A 21,694-nucleotide genomic window follows, 5' to 3' on the forward strand; every position below is an offset into this window, starting at 1 on the left:
ATGTGTGAATATCCTGTTCCTCATCAAACTTTACTTAATTAATCCATTCATATCAGTACAAAATCTTGGTTTTATAATTTGTATAATGGATTATAATGTTACTATCGTTATTTTAATGTTCAAATTGTCCCTATTTAGTCCAGAGGGAGTCCCTTCATGCTGGCTTCTGCGACCTTTTGACACGTCCGTTCATTTCCTTGAGTACTTTCTTACATTCTGACCCCAAAAGATATTCCAGGGGCGTCTTATTCTTTCCCTGCCACAGCCCTAAAATCAGCCATATCTCTAAATATCTGTGACTCCTTTTAGTGGAGAATGACTTGTAGAGACCAAGACATGGCTGTAAGTGTGCTCATTACCTTTGGGGTATTGCTGCTTTCAGACTCTAACAGAGGGGATTTAGTTCAGGGAATTGATTAAACTGGTGATAGGGAAGCTGGAGCCAAATAGGGATCAGTAAGGCTACCCAGAGAAACCACTAACACCTTTAGGCTAGAGGGCCGAAATGGGCATGTAGTATGCTCAGGAGGTCAGGTCATCTGGAAGAAGTTTGAGAAATACCGGACTGTCCAGAGTAAACCTGAGCCATGGAGGAGGTGCAGCTGCTACAAAAGAAGCCATGTGAGGAGGAGAGGTTTTTTCCTTTCCTCTTGCACTCCCATCTACTCTCAATACCTCCAGTTGGCCTGACTTGGCCAGAATCCACCTGTCACAGGAGCCTGGGAAACAAAGCCTGCAGAATCAGTCCCCTAAGGGAGAATGCAGAGGAGTGGAAGGGATAAAAATGGAACTGAGGGTAACAGGTCTAGGATGTTCACAAAAATATATACATCCTTATATCCTGGTAATTGCCATTTGAACAAAACAAGTAAGAAGTGTTTTTGTGAATTGAGATGGGTAACATCTTCTTGGATGTGGCCACTTAAATTTAACATGTTCCCAAGAATCCTTACCCTGCCTATGGGAACCCAGGCATTGATTGGGTCACATGTGACTACTAGAGGGCACATAACTGTGCCTTAACCTGTGCTCTGATTGACTCTCCCCTTCCTGTTTCCAGGCAATGTTTATTTTGTGAGAAGGGAACATTTAGACTCTAAGCTGAGGCATAGAGTCCAGTTCACCTTTTTACTAGAGATATTTTTATCTCCCATGTTTTTGATTGAATTGTGTCCTCCCCCCAAAAGATGTTGAAATCCTAACACACCTGAATAGGTGACTTTATTTAGGAATAGGGTCTTTGCAGATGATCACATTAAAATGAGATCATTAGGGTGGGCCCTAATCTAATACAACTTTATAAAAAGGGGTAATTTGGACACAGACACACACAGACACACAAACAGGGAAGATACTATGTGACCATCAAGGCAGAGATCACAGTGATGCATCCAGAAACCAAGAAATACCAACCACCAGAGCAAACCACCAGAGGCCAGGGAAGAGGGACGGAGCAGAGTCTCCCTCTCAGTCCTCAGACGGAGCCAACCCTGTCAACACCTTGGTCTCAGACTTCTAGCCTCCAGAACTGTGAGAGAATAAACGTCTGTTGTTTAAGTCACTTGGTTTGTAATACTTTGTTGGGACAGCCCTAGCAAACGAGTACACTGTATTAGAGGTAGATGTCAGGTATCCAGTTATCTACTGATTAAGTGCTGCATGGTCTCCAACAGTGGAAAGTGGTGTAGTAAAGGGGCTGGAAGGAGTGCAGATGTGACCGGAAGACCTGCTTTTTCTTCTTCTGCTGGAAACAACTTGTCAGTACTGAGCTTTGTCGCTCTGTTCCTGCTCTGCATTCCCTGGTGACAGGCCTGCCTTTGGCCATCGCTGACAACGGCTCCAGTAGCTGGTCAAAGCTGATGACCGGCTCTCTTTGTGACGGTGTCCAGGCCTGGCCTCTGCAGCTGGTCAGAGACTGAGAGCAGGGTTTCCACACGTCATTCTACTTTCCTCTTATGTGAGCCAGCTTGGCCTCCTGCTTTAGGCCCCAGGTTTATGTAGGTCTGGCGTTGGCTCAGCACTTGGATGGAGGAGCAAAACCATATGTAAACAATATGTTGCTGGTATGACAGTCAAAATACTGCCCTCTGTTCATGGGGCGACGTTCCTGCGCTTTTAAATATAGAACAAGAAAAAAAAATGTTATTCTGATTGGTTAGTTGGTTTATTTGATTATTTTGTCTACAGAATGTCACCTGCTAAAGCTGAGTGAAGGTCAGCCTTTAGGTTTTCAGTTTATATTGGCCAAGTTTCTCACACAGGATTAATTATGTACATTTCAGAAGGTTACTCATTAAATACTGGAGATTAAGATCACATACCCTAGGAGATGACACCTAACTGAAAGTATGCGATGTTGTGTGATGTGGCAGACACAGTACAGTTCTAGAGAGCTGACCCAGATACCTCCAGGGAACTGACCTTTATGGAATTTGGCCTCACTATTGAATATATTACTGACATATGCTATGTGTTATTTCATGCTTGTAATTATATGTAATTTGCTACATGATGCCTTGCTACTATTAATCCTACAAGTTTTGGCTTATGGGGATTTGAGATGACGTAGAAATTTTATCCCCAAGTACTTAGATGTGAAACGTGTCACTGATGTTAGGAAAGGTGACAGGACAAACGCTCAAGGGCCTTGAACTAAAGAATAAGAATTGAGGCCTAGAGCTTTAAAAAAAACTATTTACTTTCATGATTATTTACATGAGCCACCTTAATGGGCTCCCTATAATTAATAATGACTTTCTTTTATTTTCTCTGTGAACTTAGAAAGTGATTTGCAAATGAATTATTCAAGTGAAAATATTTATTTGTTTTCCTTTTTGCCTGGAGCATCCTAGCCCTTCTCCTTTTTTTGAAGCCTCCACCCCACTGTTCAGAGCCTCACGTGTAGGATAGCTGCATGCCGAACATTATCAGCTTTCTGAGTTTACAGATTTTATTATCAGACGTTTGTAGAGCAAAATCAAATGTCCTGGTGCTATTTCTCTTACCCTGTACCTGAACTCCAGGAGGAATATTGAGCCTCATGTTAAATATGTCATCTCTTGTTGGAGTATCAACTTTACTAAGATGTTTGGGAAATAATATAATTTTTATATTAAAACTCTCAGATTTGTTATAGAATAGAGTACGTAATCTACGTGACTTCAAACCACAGGGTACAATTGTGCCTGGTTGCTTTTTTCAAGATATAAGCAATAAAGAGTAATATTGAGAGTGGAAACTCTGGACTCATATGAACCACTTAAAACCTTGTGAAACCTTGGGCAAGTTACTTAACCTCTTTACCTCTCAGTTTCCTCCTTTATAAAATGGGGCTAATGGTCATATGTAACTTACAGAGTTGGTAGAGCATTACAGGTGCTTAGCTTAATGTCTGGCACATAGTAAATACACAAATTTTAGCGGTGCTGCTGCTGGTGGTGATATGGTCAGAATCTTGGAGCTAAAACTTGATGCTTCTCAATCGCTAGAGGTGGATATGCAGCACTGCACTGCAGAAATTAAGTCCACTTCTGCCATCTCCTTTTTGGGTCTGGGCATTCAGAACATCCTGAGGAATTAGCCCTAAGCACAACGGTGAAGGGACAGTTGTTACCCTTGAATTTAGAGCCAGTAGTGCTTGATGGAGATGATACACAGTCTCTGGGCCACTAGGAGTTAAACATTATCACAAAGAGAGAAACTTGGACCAGATGGCTTGATTGGTCAGTGAGTGGGGCAAGGAAGAAGGTCAAAGTCTTTAGTTTGAGGGTCTACAAATGGTACAGCTTCCTTCAAAAGCAGCATATGGGGCTGAAGTCAAAGGATTAGATAAGGATAGGAAATACGAGGCACGGATCCTGCTACTCTCCTCTCCTGCGGCCTCACCGACCTTACTAATGCATTACCACACTTTTTTGAACAGGACTCAGGTGTGGCTTCAGAATCCTTCTCAATATGATGCTCCAGGTGGACACTAGTAAATGATTCTCACTTGAGAAGTTTCTTTCCTGGATCTTGAGAAATTCTAGGAGTTTTGGACACTATTACTAAGAAAAGTTAGCCACAGAAGTGGTTTCAAAGACTCATCCGCTTGAATGAGAGGCCTTCCATGACCCACCACATTTTAATCTCTATTTCTCCCAAAAAACTCTTTTAATTCAGCTTTCAGGATGAAAAGCAATAGGATAAAACTAATGCTTATGGACACTAGAATGATAGATACTAATGTCCTAACTTCCTCACTATATTTGCATTTTAAGAAGAGTTAATGAAAATGAGAGGATGTTATGCTAGAATTGCATCCCATGTGTGTTTTCATAAACTCCTGCCTGATTCTGTCTAGTTGGTATTTTCTGTTCTCAGATGGGGTGGGGTATATACAGACTACATGAAATGCACTGTCACTCACACCAGTGCCAAGAGAGACTCAAGGGAGAAAAGCTCAGGTCATGGGTAAGAAGGGTAAGACCACATCCCTGTGATCAGTGGGTGGAGCACAAACATGAAATATTTTTACTTTTTTGCCCATCATTTGCACCAGCTTCATTGAATTGAATCTCCCTTCCCTGCTGTGTAGTAAAGAATTTAACTTTGTTCAGAGAGAGGTCAGGCCTTTGCCCTTGACTCCTGGGAGGTAATCTCTAAGCCTTTGAAATATTCTGGCTGATAAAGTGTCTTTGTTTATCTGGGGGATCTTGGGCCACACCAGATAGTCTAACAATGTGGTCTGTGGTGTGGATTTTGGGTTGTGTGGTATCAGCTCCCTCTCGGGAGGGGCTGGAGGTAGAGGTCAGTCATGTGAGCCTCAGTAAACACTCTGGACACCAAGGTTTGGGTGAACTTGCCTGTTGGTAATACTCAGTATATATTGTCACACATTATTAATGGGAAAGTTAATGCTGTCTGTGAATGCACTGGAGGGGACAAATGGAAGCCCTGTGTGTGGAACTTCCCTGGGCTCTGCCCTATCCATCTCTTCACTTGGCTATTTTAATCTGCATTAACACTGTAAACCATGTGTATAACAGCTTTCAGTGAGTTTTGTGAGTTCTTCTAGTGAATTATTGAATCTGAGGTGGTCTTGGGGATCCCTGAACTTGTAATTGGTGCCTTAAGTGACAGTGGTCTTGGGGACTGTTCCCTTACTTCACACCCACTGAGTAACAGATTCCTTCATGATGTATTGGATAGACCTGAAACCATGCGCCTCAGATTGGGACTTGAATCCACATGGCCGGGACTCGAACCCAGCCAGAACTCAGATTGGGACTTGAACCCATGAGACTGGGACTTGAACCCATGAGACCAGGACTCAAACCCGGCCAAAACCCAAGATCTTCCAACTGAGATCACACACCTGGTTTCAGGACTTAATGAAGCTCAGGTTCTTGATGTCTCATTACAGAAAGAATTCAGTGAGAGACAAAGTGATAGGTAAGAAGTTTATTTAGAGATTTATTTAGAGAGAAACATACTCCACAGACAGAGTATGGGCCATCACAGAAGGTGAGAAAGGCACCAGGGCATGGGGGTTGTCAGTTTTTGTCAGGGTGAGTAATTTCATAGGCTAATGAGTGGGCGGAGTATTCCAGAACTGGGTCACCACCCACTTTTTGATCCTCATGGTCAGCCTTGGAACTGTCATGGCGCCTGGAAGTTGACTTGTCCACCATCTTGGACCCATTTGGATCTAATCAGTTTATGTTATGTCCTCAGGCTATGTCATTCTTTCAAAGGTTGTGCCCTGCCCCCTTCCCTCCTGTTTCAGATCCATTAACTTTCCAGATCTTTTTGTCACTGAGAATCTATCAGATTCAAAGTTCTAATTTTAAAGTTTCAACCTCCTCCATTACTAGCCAGGTTTGTGGCTGGAGGAACTTGAGGTGGGGTGGGTCTTGATCTGTTCTTCTAGTCCTTCACTCTTCTCATTTTGATGGTGTGTGATCTTCTTCCAGATTTCCCTCTTCTCCTGATTCCCTAGCTCCTCAGGTAGATTGGGACGCTGATAAAAGAGAAGGAAAGGGACAAATATAACACTGTGTTGGTTGACTTTTCCTTTCCAGCTAACCCTGGACCAGTGCTGATGTCTTCTATGAGGCAGGTGTCACAGGTGCTGGTGCCCTTGTGGGGGGAACATGACTCTATTCTCCCAGGATTTGATAGGGGGATGCTTAATGCACAGTGTCCTGCTACACCTCTTCAACCCCCTTCAACTGCCCGTGTCTTCTACTGCCCTTGTGCTTGTTCCCTTCTCTCTGGGAACAGGGCATTGAGAAGATGGTGCAAGTTGCATTTCTCAGGGTCACTTGAAATCATTATTAGCGTTCACCATGGCTTTGCTCTACTCTATCATCTCTTCACTTCTGTTTCTTGCTGTGGTAGGTTTAGGGTAGATGAGTGGTTCTTGGTGTCAGGATCATTTTATTCTCTTAAAATTATTGAGGACTCTGAATGTCTTTTGTTTATGTGAATTATAGCTCTCAATATTTACCATGCTAGAAATTACAACTGAGAAATTGAAAAATATTTACTAATCCATTTAAAAGTAATAATGATAAACCCATTATATATCAACTGAATTATTTTTAATGAAAAATAACTGTATTTTCCCAAAGAAACATCAATGAGAAGAGTAGTATTGTTTTTCATTTTTGCAAATACCTTTAGTGCCTGGCTTAATAGATTATAACTGGATTCTAATATCTTATTCTGAATTTAGTCTTTAAAGTTGTGATCTTTTTAAGCTGAGATATAAAAAAAATCTGGCGTGACAGATACACAGTTGGAAAGGATGGAATATTTTGATAGTGTCTTCAGGTAATTGTGAGTAGTCTTTTTTTCCTTTATCTTTTATATTGGAGTATATGTTATTTATAATGTGTTAATTTCAGATGTACAACAAAGTGATTTTTTTTGAAAAAAATATAGTTTTGCATATACATATATCTATTCTTTTTCAGATTCTTTTCCCATATAGTTTATGACAGAGGTGAGTAGTTTTCTTAAATACTATACGAAAATTTGAAAGTGGTAGTTTCTTAGAGGTTGGTTGCAATGTGGAATTTAAAACCATATCAACAGACTTTTCATACTATATTGCGTTAAAATCCATTGATTCCTCTTGTGTATTGAATAATCATTAACCTATGTATGATTTCATGATTTGCAGTGACTATTTGAAAAATATTGATTGGTTCACCTAGTTAATCAAATCTTCCACTGTGGACATATTTCATTATTCAATATCCAAAAACATCACACTACCAATCTCATTAGAAAAGCCCTTAAGTATCAGGAGGTTGTCAAGGTCATTGTAGCAAACACAAGTTTTCTAAAATTTTAATTTTCACTTGAGAAATTGAATTTTATTTTTGGTAACAAATACTGTGAGCTGTTTTCCTAGAAGTGACAGGCTTTATTGATTATGAGAAAGTATCTGACAAAGGCCCAAGTCTTTATAATCATAGTTTGTCTATTATTCATTCTTTCAAGTAAAAATAATGTTTGCGAAAAGCAGAATAATGGTCCCCAAAGATGTCTGTGTCCTAATCCCCGGAACCTGTGAATATGTTACTTTGCTGGAGAAAGACACACTGAAGATGTGATTCAGCTAAGAATTTGAAGGTAGGGTGACTGTCCTGGGTGACCCAGTGTAGTCACAAGGGTCCTTATAAGTGAAAGAGGGGGATAGGGGATTTGGGGATACTTTCCTGCTGGCTTTGAACTTAGAGGAAGAAGCCAGGAACTGAAGAATGCAGATGGATTCTACAAGCTGGAAAAGGGGGGAAAAAAGAATTTTTTTTCTTAGAGCTTCCAAAAGGAATTTACTGCTGACACTTTGAGCCCAGTGAGATCTACATCAGACTACTGACCTCCAGAAATGTAAGATAGTGAATTTGTCTTGTTCTAGGATACCAAGTTTGCGGCATTTTGTTATAGCAACAACAGGAAACAAATACAGTATTCCTCAAAAAGAGGAGCTACCTCAGCTCACAACTCCATCACATGATACTTTTCCTGAAGACAGCAGGGTACTTCAGTGTGTAGCTGAAGTGCTTTATGTGTACTTCCCTTCATTTTCTTGCAGGATATTAAAAAGACATGTAGTCAAGTGACAGGATGTAATAACATTAATAACTTTTTCTACTTCATCAAGGACATCCTTGTGGGTATCACAAGAGGTATTTTTCCCCTTCGTACTGTGAGTGTTGGAGGTAAAGAACGCAGTGATTAAGGGTGCTGCCACTGCTTTGATTCATGCTAAGTCACCCGTGGTTTTTACTCTCCATCGCTTTTGTACTATCTATGAAAAAAAATCAAAACAGTGCAAAGACAAGTAATGTCTTAGGATTCTTATGAAATGAGTTTTGACCTTGTGAACCGCCTGAAAGTGTTTGGGAGACAGCCAGGGGCCTATGGTGTGAAGACTGCTGAGGTAAATCCTCATATTACAAGACATCCACTTTTAGCAATACTGCTCCTGCCTCTCAAGGAAGAGTGGGAAAGGCCAAAACACTCCTAGAAAATCCCCACTCCTTTCCAACAGTCTCTTTATACCCATAAGGAAGTGGGTGGTACTGGACTGATGGCTGAGGATAGCAGGATTGGCTGTGGAGGGGCATTTGTGCCTCAAGGGTACTGAATATATTTTTTGTCAAGTTTGAGGTCACTCAATAGTTAATTCTAAAGGCTCTGGATTTTGCCCTGGGGCTAAAGGTACAAGTGGCAGTTCTATTTGCAAGAGAATTCCTGGTTTTGCATTTAGTCTGAGTTAAATACCATCCCAAACCATGTTGTGCTTTAAAAACTGAATACAAATCAGGAAGCAGTTTGGAAAAACTTTTATTATAACCCACTATGAACTCTATCCAGAAGGGCAGATGTGCTCCTGCAGAAGTGAAAAAGTCAAGTGGTACAAATGAGGAGTACCCTTAGGCCTTAGAGTGTCCTGAGCTCCTGTGAGGGCAATCGTGGGCTTTTGTTTTAGTTCCTGTATTTGGCCTTCTGAACACAGTGGGTGCCAAATAAACGTCACTGACTGTTGGAAAGACTAGGAGAGAAACTGGAGCTACTTGATGGTGGCAAACTTTTCAGTAGGAAAAGCTGGTCTATCCACTTGGACCCTCCGGGAAGCAGTAGGGTTATGTGCCTACACTATAAGTTTGTGTACGGCTCTTGTACTTTCTTGCTGTGTGATTTTGGACAGATAACTATTTTGAGCATCATTTCAATCTCCTGTGAAATAAAGATAATAAAGTTACCTGATGTTTATTATGGGGGCCTAATAATCTAGCAGTGTATGTTGAAGTATATTTTACAATGTGTCATTCAAATTTTAATTCCAATATAATCTTAACTTAGATGGCTTTTGGGGCAAGTGCAAGGGTAGCCTGACCATGAGGAGCAGGGCCAAGGAGGGAGAGTCAGTCCAAGGGCTGGGACACCTTCCTTATCCCTCATCTCAGTCCTCAGATTCTAAGCTGAGACTCTGCTGGTTTTATTTTTGTGACTCTGGGGATAGTTTCAATATCTTTTCATAGTGCATTCTGGACACCAACTGCAACAGAATCACCTAGGGTGATTGTTGAATGTGAAGGTTATACCCTCCTGCAGGCAGATTCCTGGCTCTCCCCTCCAGACCCATTGCAATGATCTCTGATACTGGTGTTGGCGCATCACAGGAGATTCTGATGCATGTTCAGTTTGAGAGCGGCTGCCTTAAGCTTTCTGTGAGTCAAGGTTACATCTACAGAAGAGCATGTTTTATTAGATAATGTCAGGTCTCCTACATAGTGCCAGAAGAATCAATTTCACTTTTTTTTCCCCATGATTTCAGAACTTTTACCCTCAACCAAGATATCAGCTTATTTATTTTAAAGATGAAATGTATAGGTCCATGGTGGAGAGTAATCAATGAGTGGAAATTGTGTTAATTTTCTGTAATGATTTTTTAGAATTGGAAATAGTCACTATCTTTGCTCTGGCCAAAATGTTTAGCTGCTGATGAATTAATTTGAGATGCAAAGCACAAGATGTAACTAACAGAAACAGCAAACATGCGGAAAAGTCCGTCTCGTGGTTTGGTCTGTTGGAAAGAGACCTGAGACATCCATGGAGCAGCACAAGTGTGCTTAGGATGGAAAGGAGCACATAGGGCCTGCTGACAGTAGGCCGGGGACTGTCTGAATGCACTTGAAGGAAATTGGATCTGAGCACATGCTTCGCTTCAGCCTGTGGCATCGTTCTTCTCATTATCACCACTAGCTGATAGCTAGGTCTTCCGTGGCACAGGAGGCCAAGCGGGACCCTGCACTCGTGCAGTGATCAGTTTTCTGGAGGTAAATTCCTTTGCTGCCAGAAACAAGGGACAGTTTTCAGATGACTGCTGCTCTGTCCTCTACAAAGCCCAGTTTTCCTCGTATTATGACCATATGTCCTGGATTTTCTTGCTGAGACTCAATTTCATGTAATTTTATTCTTTTCAGTAAAATAATTAAACCTCAAACTAAATCTGACATAATCGATCCTCGTTTATAAGACTATATATATATATATATATATATATATATATATATATATGACACAAATAAATTCACGAATCGGAAAAAAAAAGAAGACTCCCTCATCAGATCAGAATTTCCAAATTTGGCTCAGAAGTCACGGTCATCTAAGAGGTCAGGCAAAAGGCAGAAATACTCAGTGCTGCTAAAATGGGTAGGTAGAACTTTTAAACAATGAGCATATCAAGTGGATACAGGCCAGTCCTGTCTGCAAAGACAGCATCAATTTGTGTAGGTATATATAAATATGTCTGCTTTTGGTCTATGTTCTTCTGAAAGTGGTTTTGTTAGCAGAGTGCATTTTTTACAGCTGAGGAGCCACTCATGATTAAGGTAATATTGGCAGATGGATTTAAGAGAAGCAGCAAGACATGCCCAGCTACCGTTGGAATCCTTTTTACGGATCTCTCTTTGCTTCCCATCTAGTACTTTGACCTGCCGTTTTCATTTTTGTAGGCAAGACTTGACCAGCCCTTGTTGGACTGAATTCCTTTTATGCTCTTATATCCTGGACAGCATGCCAAATACTTTTTGTTTCTTCTTCTTTAGATCTGAACTGAACAGTTGATAAAAGTCAAATCATTGGTTCCAGGTTTCCGCTCTAATTCAATTTTAGTTCCTGTCCTTCTTGGTACTCTTAGAGCCATTGAATAATTTTCCCTTTTGCTGGATTTTTTTTGGTGACTATAATCTCTAAATCCGAAATTGAAATGTGTGATCTGACAAGGGATGTAATTTTTTGATTTGTGCAATTGTTTATTTGAAATATCTTATAAATGGGGACAAACGATATCAGATTTAGTTATCAATGTAATGAATCACTTTTTTGGTGGCTGCATGTTGGACAAGAGGGTCCTTCAGTTCTTGGCTTTTGTAGATCTCTGTTGAGGTGGCCCTTGGCTGTCCACATGACCCTGGGCCCTCTGCTGATGCTGGGCCACACCTGGGGCAGAAATGTCTGTGAGGCTGTCCATGGTCTGCTCTGCTGCAGTTTTTCCTCACTGGCATCTGACCCCCTGCCAACTCGTGTGGCTCTACCAGGAATCAAAGAGTAAGCCCCCTTCCTCTTTTTCTTCCATCCCAGCACCAAAAGAATACTTCTCATATCTAAGGGGCAGAGATGAGATTCTGCCTCCGAATTTTTGCCTGAGATATTGTGGTTACACATCTAGTCTTCTTCTCAGTCTGGAATACAAAACCCAGAGAGGCTCTCACTCTCTACTGCTGTTTTTTTGTGCTGCCAAAAATCTTTCCCAGAGGCAGCCAGCTGGCTGGGCACGGGAGCAACCATGAACCAGAACCTATCTTAGTATTTCAGAAGTACTGCACTGCACGTGGCTCTTTCTTCATATCTTCAAATTTCCCTTGGGTAATTTTTCACAAGTGTCTTTCCTCCTCTGATACATACTCTGGAAACTAAAAACAGACCTGTAGTCCTGACTGAGGATTTCCTGAGGAATCTCCTTGTAAATTTGGTGTATTTACTGCTGACTGATATAAACCCTTCCAGACACCATTTCCTTCATTTTGGAGGACGTCCTTTTGCAGAACTTAAATTTTTGGAAGAAAATTTTAAAAGAAGAGTGTAAACTTTTATGGGTTGCCTCATGTCCCTCCCAATTGTATGTTGAAGTCCTAACCCCCAGTACCTCAGAATGTGACCTTATTTGAAAATAGGGCTGTTGCAAATGTAATTAGCTGAGGTCAAATGGGAAGAGTGGCCTCCTAATTCAATATGACTGGTGTCCTTATAAGAATACAGCCATGTGAAGACAGAGACACAGCAAGGACATCGTATGAAGACAGAGGATTGGAGTGATGCATCTGTAAGTCAAGGAATGCCAAAGATTGCTGGCAGACCACCAGAAGCTAGGAAGAGGCAAGGCAGGAGTCTCCCCTACAGGTTTTAGAGGAAGCATGGCCTTGCTGACATCTTGTTTTCAGCTAGTGGCTTCCAGGACCATGAGAGAATAAATTTCTGTTGTTTTAAGCTGACTGGTTGTGGTACTTTGTTATGACAGCCCTAGGAAACGAATACATAAACCATTGATTTAGAACTTGATGTTTTTGGAATTAAAAAAAAATCAAGAAGTCCAATGTACAACAATAAAGTACATAAAGTAAAAATGCACACAATTTAAATGTACTGTTCTATTTTTTATATGTACATTTCAATAGTTTCTTCCATATACTTGTGCAGCTGTCATCTAGACAAGTAGATAGAATATCTCTAGGACCCAGGAATCTCCCTTGGGGTGGTTCCCAGTCATTCATCTTCCATGACCCTAAGAGGTCACCACTATTTTGACTTTTCTCCCTCTCTATTAGTTCTGCTTATTCTTGAGCTTTGCATAAACAGAATCATAAATATGTGCTCTTCTGTGTCTGGCTGCTTCTGCTTACCACATGCCTATTGATTTATTCGTGTTGTTGTGTGTGCCTGCACTGACTTCAGATTTAAGAATAATATAGTTCCCTATACTACTTGGGACAGAAATGAGCTGTTTCTTAGTTTTACAAGGTTTAGTTGCTTTCATGAATTGATTTCATTTTGTGATACAGTTTAATGAACTGGAAATGACTGGAGCTGTCAGCATAAGAAAGTTGCAATGACTCTCATTTTTCAAAAGATTAAATAGACATGTGTTTAACATCTGCCTCTTGGTAGAATGAAATTAGAAATTGTAAATGAATTATGCAAGAAGAAATATGCATGTGAACTGCATACATCACCAAAATGACCCATGTGGAGGTCTTGCTTAATTCTAGAAAAATTCAGGAGAAAAACAGAAACCTTTGGTTCAGGAAGCATAGTAAATTCCCTTTGACCCAGCACTTACACTTCTAGGTATTTATCTCAAGGAAGTAACTAGATGTGCAAAAAGTTTAGCTACAAGGACGCCATATTTATTATTGCTAATGGGGAAAGAAGAGAGAGTGAGAGCGAGGGAATTGGTTGTGGGGAATAATCTAAATTCTTGATAAGTGAGGAAGATTGGTTAAATAAATTAAGGCACATCTGCAAGACAAAATCAATTTATTGTTTTGTTCTCATCTCTTCTTAAATTTAGTGCATTTTCACTTATGTTCAGCGTGCAGTATTTTACAGTGCTTGATTAAAAGATACATACTACTACATAAAAAATAAACAACAGGGACCTATTGTATAGCACAGGGAACTACTCAATATCTTATAATAACCTATCATGGAAAACAATCTGAAAAACTATGTGTAACTGAATCACTTTGCTGTATACCTGAGACTAACACAACATTGTAAATCAACTATACTTCAATAAAAACAAATTACCTATGTGTTTTATGTATTTTATAAGAATACTTAATGATGTAAGCATGATGCCTGTATATGTTTATTGGTAAAGTTGTTACTAAACAATAAACACAGGTTGATTTCATTTTTATAATAACATTATGTGAATACACAAAAAAGACTAGGAGGCTAAATACCAACATGTAAATTAAATGGTAGGATTATGGGTGATATAAATTTCTTCTCTGTGCTTTTGATTTCCCAAACTTTTAATAATGTTTTCGTTTTTAAATTTTTACTTATTTATTTATTTTGGCCAGACCACAGGGCATGTGGGATCTTCTCCAACCAGGGATCAAACCCATGCTCCCTGCATTGGGAGCATGGAGCATTAACCACTGGACTTCCCACTGGACTTCCCAGTCTTCCCACCAGGGAAATCCCTTGATATTGTTTTTGAAATAAGAAAACAATTTCTTAAAAAAAAAAAAAAGGATAGGAATTAACCACCTGTTTTAAGGCTGTGTTCACTATGTAACAGATGATTTGATCGGAAAGCATGGTTTCTAATGAAGCTTTGGTTCATTAGAACACCCACCTGAAATTATTTTTAACGTGGCTAACCTCTATTGTACATTATTTCATACAAGCAAAGATTAGTGTTCCCCTTTTTTTTATTATATTTTTTGGAATGTCTCCAAATAACCCTACTGTTTGTTTGTTTATTTGTTTATGGCTGTGTTGGGTCTTCGTTGCCATGCGTGGGCTTTCTCTAGTTGTGGCGAGCAGGCACTACTCTTCATTGAAGTGCATGGGCTTCTCATTGTGGTGGCTTCCCTTGTTGCAGAGCATGGACTCCAGGCGCACGAGCTTCAGTGGTTGCGGCACTTGGGCTATAGAGTGTAGGCTCAGTAGTTGTGGTGCATGGGCTTAGTTGCTCTGCGGCATATGAGATCTTCGTGGACCAGGGCTCGAACCCATGTCCCCTACATTGGCAGGTAGATTCTCAACCACTGGGCCACCAGGGAAGTCCCAACTCTACTTTTTTTTTTTTTTTTAGGAACTTTTATTGAGATACAGTTAACATACAACAAACTGCATATATTTAGAGTGTACAATTTGGTATCCCAATCTCCCAGTTGTTCCCCCCAAACCCTCCTTGCTTTCCCCACTTGGTGTCCATATGTTTGTTCTCTACATCTGTGTCTCTATTTCTGCCTTGCAAACTGGTTGATCTGTACCATTTTTCTATAGTCCACATATATGTGTTAATATATGATATTTGTTTTTCTCTTTCTGACTCACTTCACTCTGTATGACAGTCTCTAGGTCCATCCATGTCTCTACAAAAATCCCAGTTTCATTCCTTTTTACAGCTGAGTAATATTCCATTATATATATGTGCCACATCTTCTTTATCCTTTCATCTGTTGATGGACATTTAGGTTATTTCCATGTCCTGGCTATTGTAAATAGTGCTGCCATGAACATTGGAGTGCATGTGTCTTTTTGAATTATGGTGTTCTCTGGGTATATGCCCAGCAGTGGGATTGCTGGGTCATATGGTAGTTCTATTTTTAGTTTTGCAAGGAACCTCCAAACTGTTCTCCATCGTGGCTGTATCAATTTACATTCCCACCAACAGTGCAGGAGAGTTCCCTTTTCTCCACACTCTCTCCAGCATTTACTGTTTGTAGATTTTCTGATGATTCCCATACTAACCGGTGTGAGGTGATACCTCATTGTAGTTTTGATTTGCATTTCTCTGATGATTAGTGATGTTGAGCAGCTTTTCATGTGCCTCTTGGCCATCCGTATGTCTTCTTTGGAGACATGTCTATTCAGGTCTTCTTCCCATTTTTTGCTTGCGTTGTTTGTTTTTTTGATATTGAGCTGGATGAACTGTCTATATATTTCAGAGATTAATCCTTTGTCTGTTGATTCGTTTGCAAATATTTTCTTCCATTCTGAGGGTTGTCTTTTTGTCTTGCTTATAGTTTCCTTTGCTGTGCAGAAGCTCTGAAGTTTCATTAGGTCCCACTTATTTATTTTTGTTTTTATTTCCATTACTCTGGGGGGGTGGGTCAAAAAAGATCTGGCTGTGATTTATGTCAAAGAGTGTTCTTCCTATGTTTTCCTCTAGGAGTTTCATAGTGTCTGGCCTTACATTTAGGTCTTTAATCCATTTGGACTTTATTTTTGTGTATGGTGTTAGGGAGTGTTCTAATTTCATTCTTTTCCATGTAGCTGTCCAGTTTTCCCAGCACCACTTATTGAAGAGGCTGCCTTTTCTCCATTGTATATCCTTGCCTCCTTTGTCATAGATTAGTTAAACATAGTTTACCTCTGGACTTTCTATCCTGTTCCATTGATCTATATTTCTGTTTTTGTGCCAGTACCATACTGTCTTGATCACAGTAGGCTTGTAGTATAGCCTGAAGTCAGGAAGCCTGATTCCACCAACTCCATCTTTCCCTCTCAAGATTGCTTTGGCTATTCGGGGTCTTTTGCATTTCCATATAAATCGTAAAATTTCTTGTTCTAGTTCTGTGAAAAATGCCATTGGTAATTTGATAGGGATTGCATTGAATCTGTAAATTGCTTTGGGTAGTATAGTCATTTTCACAATGTTGATTCTTCCAAATCAAGAACATGGTCCAACTCTACTTTTTAATTGTGAAAAAATGCAACATATAGATTCAAGTCTAGTGTACCATATGAACATCATGAGTTAAAAACTACTTTTTATTTTAACTTGACATAAAGGACTGGGTGGGAAAAACTGGGTGGGAAGATCAACCTACATGAACCACCTCACTGCTCTGCCTGCTTCTTGAAAGAAGAGGCTGTCTCCATCTTGGTACCTGGGAAAGAGTATGCTTATCTTTATTGCAGGGGAGGATGGATTGAAGGGGGTAAGGAATTGGAAAAGGGGTTTCTAGGCATTTCAGCTTTGAATAGTTCAAAGCTGGACTCTAGACTATAATTTCATATTGGAATTGAATGTGAAGAGCTGAGACTACCAAGTCCTGTGGAATCTCAGTGGTTTGGGGCAAAAGCCTGCGGGTAAGGAATATATGGACAAAGGACCATGTAGGTACCTCTTTATTTGAAATCTGGAGCTGTGCCTTTGCACTTTGTCATCTCTGCCTCTTTTTTGTATCCTTTAAAAATATTTTGTACATCTCTCTTGTCTCTTAGAGATGAAAGCAGATGTCTGGTTTGGTAAGACTCTTTTTCAACATGTGGTGTTCACTACACTTCTATGAAATTTGTTTTTTTTTTTTTCTCATCTGTCCTCAAACTTAGTACATTTCCACTTAAGGTCAACAATTTATTTAAGTTGCAACAGAATAAAAATACTCTTTCTTCAGTCTTTCTCTTGAGTCCATCCTATTAGTCTCTCAAGCCCTCTCTGTCTCTATCTCTCTGTCAAACACACACACACACACACACACACACACACACACACCCCTAAAGCCAGTCCAATGGAGGCATTAAAAACTCAGATTTGCTACAAGCCTATCTATGGAAAATTTATACATGACTTCACTTCTTTCCATTTAATCTCTTCATCAAACACTACTCTTCTTCAGATCATGACTGAGAAAGCAGAAAACCTTTTTGCTCCCCATTCCTGGTCTCTTTTGTTTGTTTTCTGCTGTTGTAAACTTTCCTCCTCCCTGTGGACATGCTGTTGCTCATCCACCTCCTTCAGAGTCATAGGTGGGGCCTATGTATTGAGACTGGACCACAACACATGGGCGCAAGGCTCCATTACAATGAGCTGCCAGAATAGAAACACATCCATTTAGATGTGCCTTCTTCCAACAGAATTCTCAAGAACCACAATGCAGTCACCACCTTGGCTGTGTGACCAGGAGTCCAAGGATGGCTGACCCTGCTGTTTGATGACTACAGGTCTCTTTTCTGTTGGTATCAGTTTCATTGGCTGGACTGATGGTTGCTAGTGAGTTGGGGACTCAGTCTTAGGGATCCTTCCTCTGCTATCCTGCTCTTATAAAGCTCTTTTGGCAAAGAAGCCTCTGTATGGTATTGTAAGGCACTCTCCATGGGTTTTAGTTATTTAGAATTCAGACAAGGAAATTTGCTTGACCTGTTATAGTCTTTTTTCCTGTGAGTCAAATTTCTTATGTTTTTACCATTGATGTCTGCTTTTGTAATCTTATCTCTTCTTTTTCCAGTTGATTTTCCAGCAAATGTGACCAAGTTTGTAGTCATTTTCATGATCTACAGTTGCCAGATTTAGCAAATAAAAATGCAGTACCTCCAGCTAAATTTGAATCCCAGATAAACAGCAAATAGTTTTTAGTATAAGTATATGCCATGCAATATTTGAGACATTTGTACTAAAAATTATTGTTATTTTTGGAATATATATATAATATATATATTATATATAATCTGAAATTCAAATTTAACTGGGCATTCTGAGGTTTTCCTGGCAACTCTTTTTCCATCTGACTTCAGAGCCTGTCCCTACTTGATTAACAGCTTCTCAAAAAAAAAAAAGAAAAAAAACAGCTCAGGAGAGCAAGCCCAATCAGCTGTTTTGTCCACTTTCTGATTATAAGTTATTGGTGCAGAAAGATAAGACTTCTGATGGAAGTGAGTCTTCTGGGATTATCTTGGGAATTTGCAATATTCTGCCTAACCTCTGAGACTTTGTGCATGATGCTTTTTATGTCTGGAGTTGCCCCTTCCTCGTCCCACCTCCCAACCCTCTCTCTCTGTGCCCTGGCTCTTGCTTTGCCTTGCGTGCCCAGCTCCTCCTCCTTCTTTTCGTTTCCATCATGAGCCCGTTTCTTTCCTCTGAGAACCATGCCTTGACTATGCACCTATGAGGAAGAAGTGCTCACCCTCTGTGTGCTCACAGCATCCTCATGTTCCCCACCAGAGAACCTGCTCGTGGCACTTGGCCTGTGAGGAGAGGATTGTGCCTGTCCAGGCCATTGTTGTATCCTCAACAGCGTCTAACTGTTGAATGAATGAAAGAGTGAATGAATACATCTGGAGGACTAGGGACGGGGAGGGGAGAATAGGTAAACTGAAGAGTCACCAATAAAAAATTTCATAGGAGAAAATGAAGACAAGAATGCTTGAGTCTGGGAGAATGGTGCAAAGCCAAAGGGGAGGAATGATTTTAAAGAGAGCAAATGCCTTTCGTTCTTATCTATCTCCAGCTCAGACTCCATGGAATCATGCTGAAGTCCCAAGGTAAGGTGACTCCAAGAAAGAGTCAAAAGAGAAGCAGGCCTTCTGCTAGAACCTGCATGGGTGTAAACTGCGTCAGTCAGCATCGGCTAATAGCAGCTGCTCTAGGCATAAAGGTGGTGATGGTATAGCTCACATTTCTGGAGTCCTCCAAGACAGATACTTTCACATTAGTGAGCTTGAGCAGGACAGAGGAAAAGGGCAGACATCCATAGCAAATACAAGCATTAGTTCCTGTAGCCCCTGAAGACTCCCAGAATTCTTTGAGAGTTATTTTGAGGGGACCAGAGTTTTGGCAGAGTTTATAGAGGACAAAATCAACAATTCCTGTTTATAGCATACGTGACCCTCTTTTTACCCCTGGTTAGTGTGGTCTGGGAGACATTGACTGTGTTCATATTTGCTGGCTTCTTTGTTTAGAATACTCATAAATAAAGATGATGGCTACTTCTTCCACATGCACTCTGAAAGGTCATTTATAGTTTCTCTCTGCAGTTAAATTGCAGGCTCTGAAAGAAGTGGAGAATTTAATGAGGCAGATGAAAATCTGATAAATTGGCCTTGTCCTTCCTTGGAGCAAGGTTATGACCGTCTGTCACATAAGGGTGTTATTTACTAGTATTTTTAGGAGAAGTGACTTGCTTATTATAATAGAAGAAGACCTTTCAGATAATTATCAGCGCTTGCTTCTTATTAAAATAGCCTACAGTTGCACAAGATAGGAGAATTATGACGCCTTTTCCTGCTTTGAATTTAGAGAAAAATGAGTGAATAGAGGACAGGATTACATGATTACAAGACACGTTCTAATGTCCCTTGGAATGGTGAATTTTTTTTCTTTACTATAATAATGCAATGCAAAAAGTTACATCTTCCTACTGAGACAGTAAATGGATGGAGAAAAATGTTTACAGCAAAATGTTTTATATTTGCTTTTGCTTGTGATTGATAGGGAAAGAGTTGTAATAGCGGGGCAGAGAGGGTTAAGATACTTATGGTGAGAGGCATTACTCAGCATTTTACTTTTCCTTCCAAATCTATTTGCAAATATGAATTTACATAGGGATTGTGGGCCCTTTGGAAAAAGAAGCTGGAACTCTGACCTGTTCCCCTCTTTCCCCAACACCAAGTTCTCTGGACCTGGGCCATACATCATAGCCTCCTGGCAACTAATAATCCACTGATCGTAGAAGACCATTCCCAGCCAATCCAGCCAGAGTCTCTAGGATGGGCAGGTATCACCTTTTAAATAAAATTTTCCAGGTGTTTCTAATGTGCACCCAGGTTGAGAACCACTATCCTAGAATGTACAAAATTATTTGTAGACCTAGAGTGTTGGCAATAGAGACCAGACTTCAGAAAAGACTTTCATCCCTGAGAGATGATTCACTGTGAAGGCCTGAGGGCCCAGCAAGGTGGTGGCTGGTGGCATTTGTGCCTGTCAGCCATCAGGCAAACTCTGTGCGTGTGTGTGCTGTACCCACAGAGAGAGTCGGAGGGCCCAGCATGTCGTAAACGTTAACACACAAAAAGGCCGCTTTTTTCCCAGTGTCTTCGAAACTTTTTTTTTTTTTGATGCTTGGTAACCTATTGAGTGAAAGTAAATTATGGAAAAGGAAATAATGAGCCAAACCAAGCCCTTCAAATGCATGTGTGTGTTGGGCGGGGGGGTGGGGGGGTAGGGTGGGAGAGAGGGAGAGAGGAAGAAATTGTGAGAGTCTCCTGAGACTCAGTTTTTCTGGGAATTCATGCTGACCAAGTATAAAAAAGAAGAGAGGGAAAACTCTCACTGTGGCAGTTCTGCAGCTCCAGTGGCTGTGGCCGTGGTGTGGAGGCCAGTGGGAGAGGGTTAATGAATTGTGGAGTCCTCTCTATGGGACTCAAGGAGGCTGGGTGTGAAATCTTTGCTCAGGTAGTCTTGGTGGTAAGTGAAAGAGTTGTATCATCAGGATCTGGTGGCCATTACCCTTTGGATTCTGGGATAATTTAACAAGCAGTGACTTCTTGGCTTGGAGAATCCCTAAAAGTGTTTTGATCACATGGATTCCACAATACCAGGGGAGGCAGGCAATGTCCTGGCCCAGTCTGACTCAGATAGGGAAACTTCATGAAGATTTTATGTCTTGATAATGTAACTTCCCAGTTCCACCCACTCAGTCCCATTACAACTCATATTGTATTAACAGGAGAGGCCAGAGGGGGCAGTGTCCTGTGTGTACCTCATCTTAACAGCATCTTTGACAGTTGGTCTGTAACTCCATTCTAGGTTCTTCCCTGTAGCAAGTTAGCTTTGCATTTGAAGACCTCAGGTTACCTACATTTTAAAAGGCTTTGGGTCATGGGTTCTCACCCGAGACTCCTGAAATTAGGTACATAAGAAGATATGGAGGTAACAGAGTTTATCTAAAGCCATTGGCTGGGAGCAAAGAAGGAAGAAAGGAAAGATAATTTGTAAACATCCATTCAAGGCCATTCCACTCTGAGAAAATATTTCCTTCATGCTTGGATCACAAAGGAAGATTGGAAGATTTTTCTTGAGGTCTGTTTCATTCATTTGATTTTACTATTAGTCTTCTCTTTGATTAATATTGAGCTCAGTAGCCAGACCTCTGCAACCTAAATGCATCAA

General features: G+C 40.5%; 1 pseudogene; it reads right to left on the reverse strand.

Moving 5' to 3' along the window:
- Positions 1-522: 522 nt before the first annotated feature.
- The window catches only part of LOC130829843 (actin-related protein 3-like), a 31,761-nt pseudogene continuing 10,589 nt past the window's right edge, over positions 523-21,694 (reverse strand).

This window comes from Hippopotamus amphibius, chromosome 10, assembly GCF_030028045.1.
Source record: "Hippopotamus amphibius kiboko isolate mHipAmp2 chromosome 10, mHipAmp2.hap2, whole genome shotgun sequence".
NCBI classification, from domain to species: Eukaryota; Metazoa; Chordata; class Mammalia; order Artiodactyla; family Hippopotamidae; genus Hippopotamus; species Hippopotamus amphibius.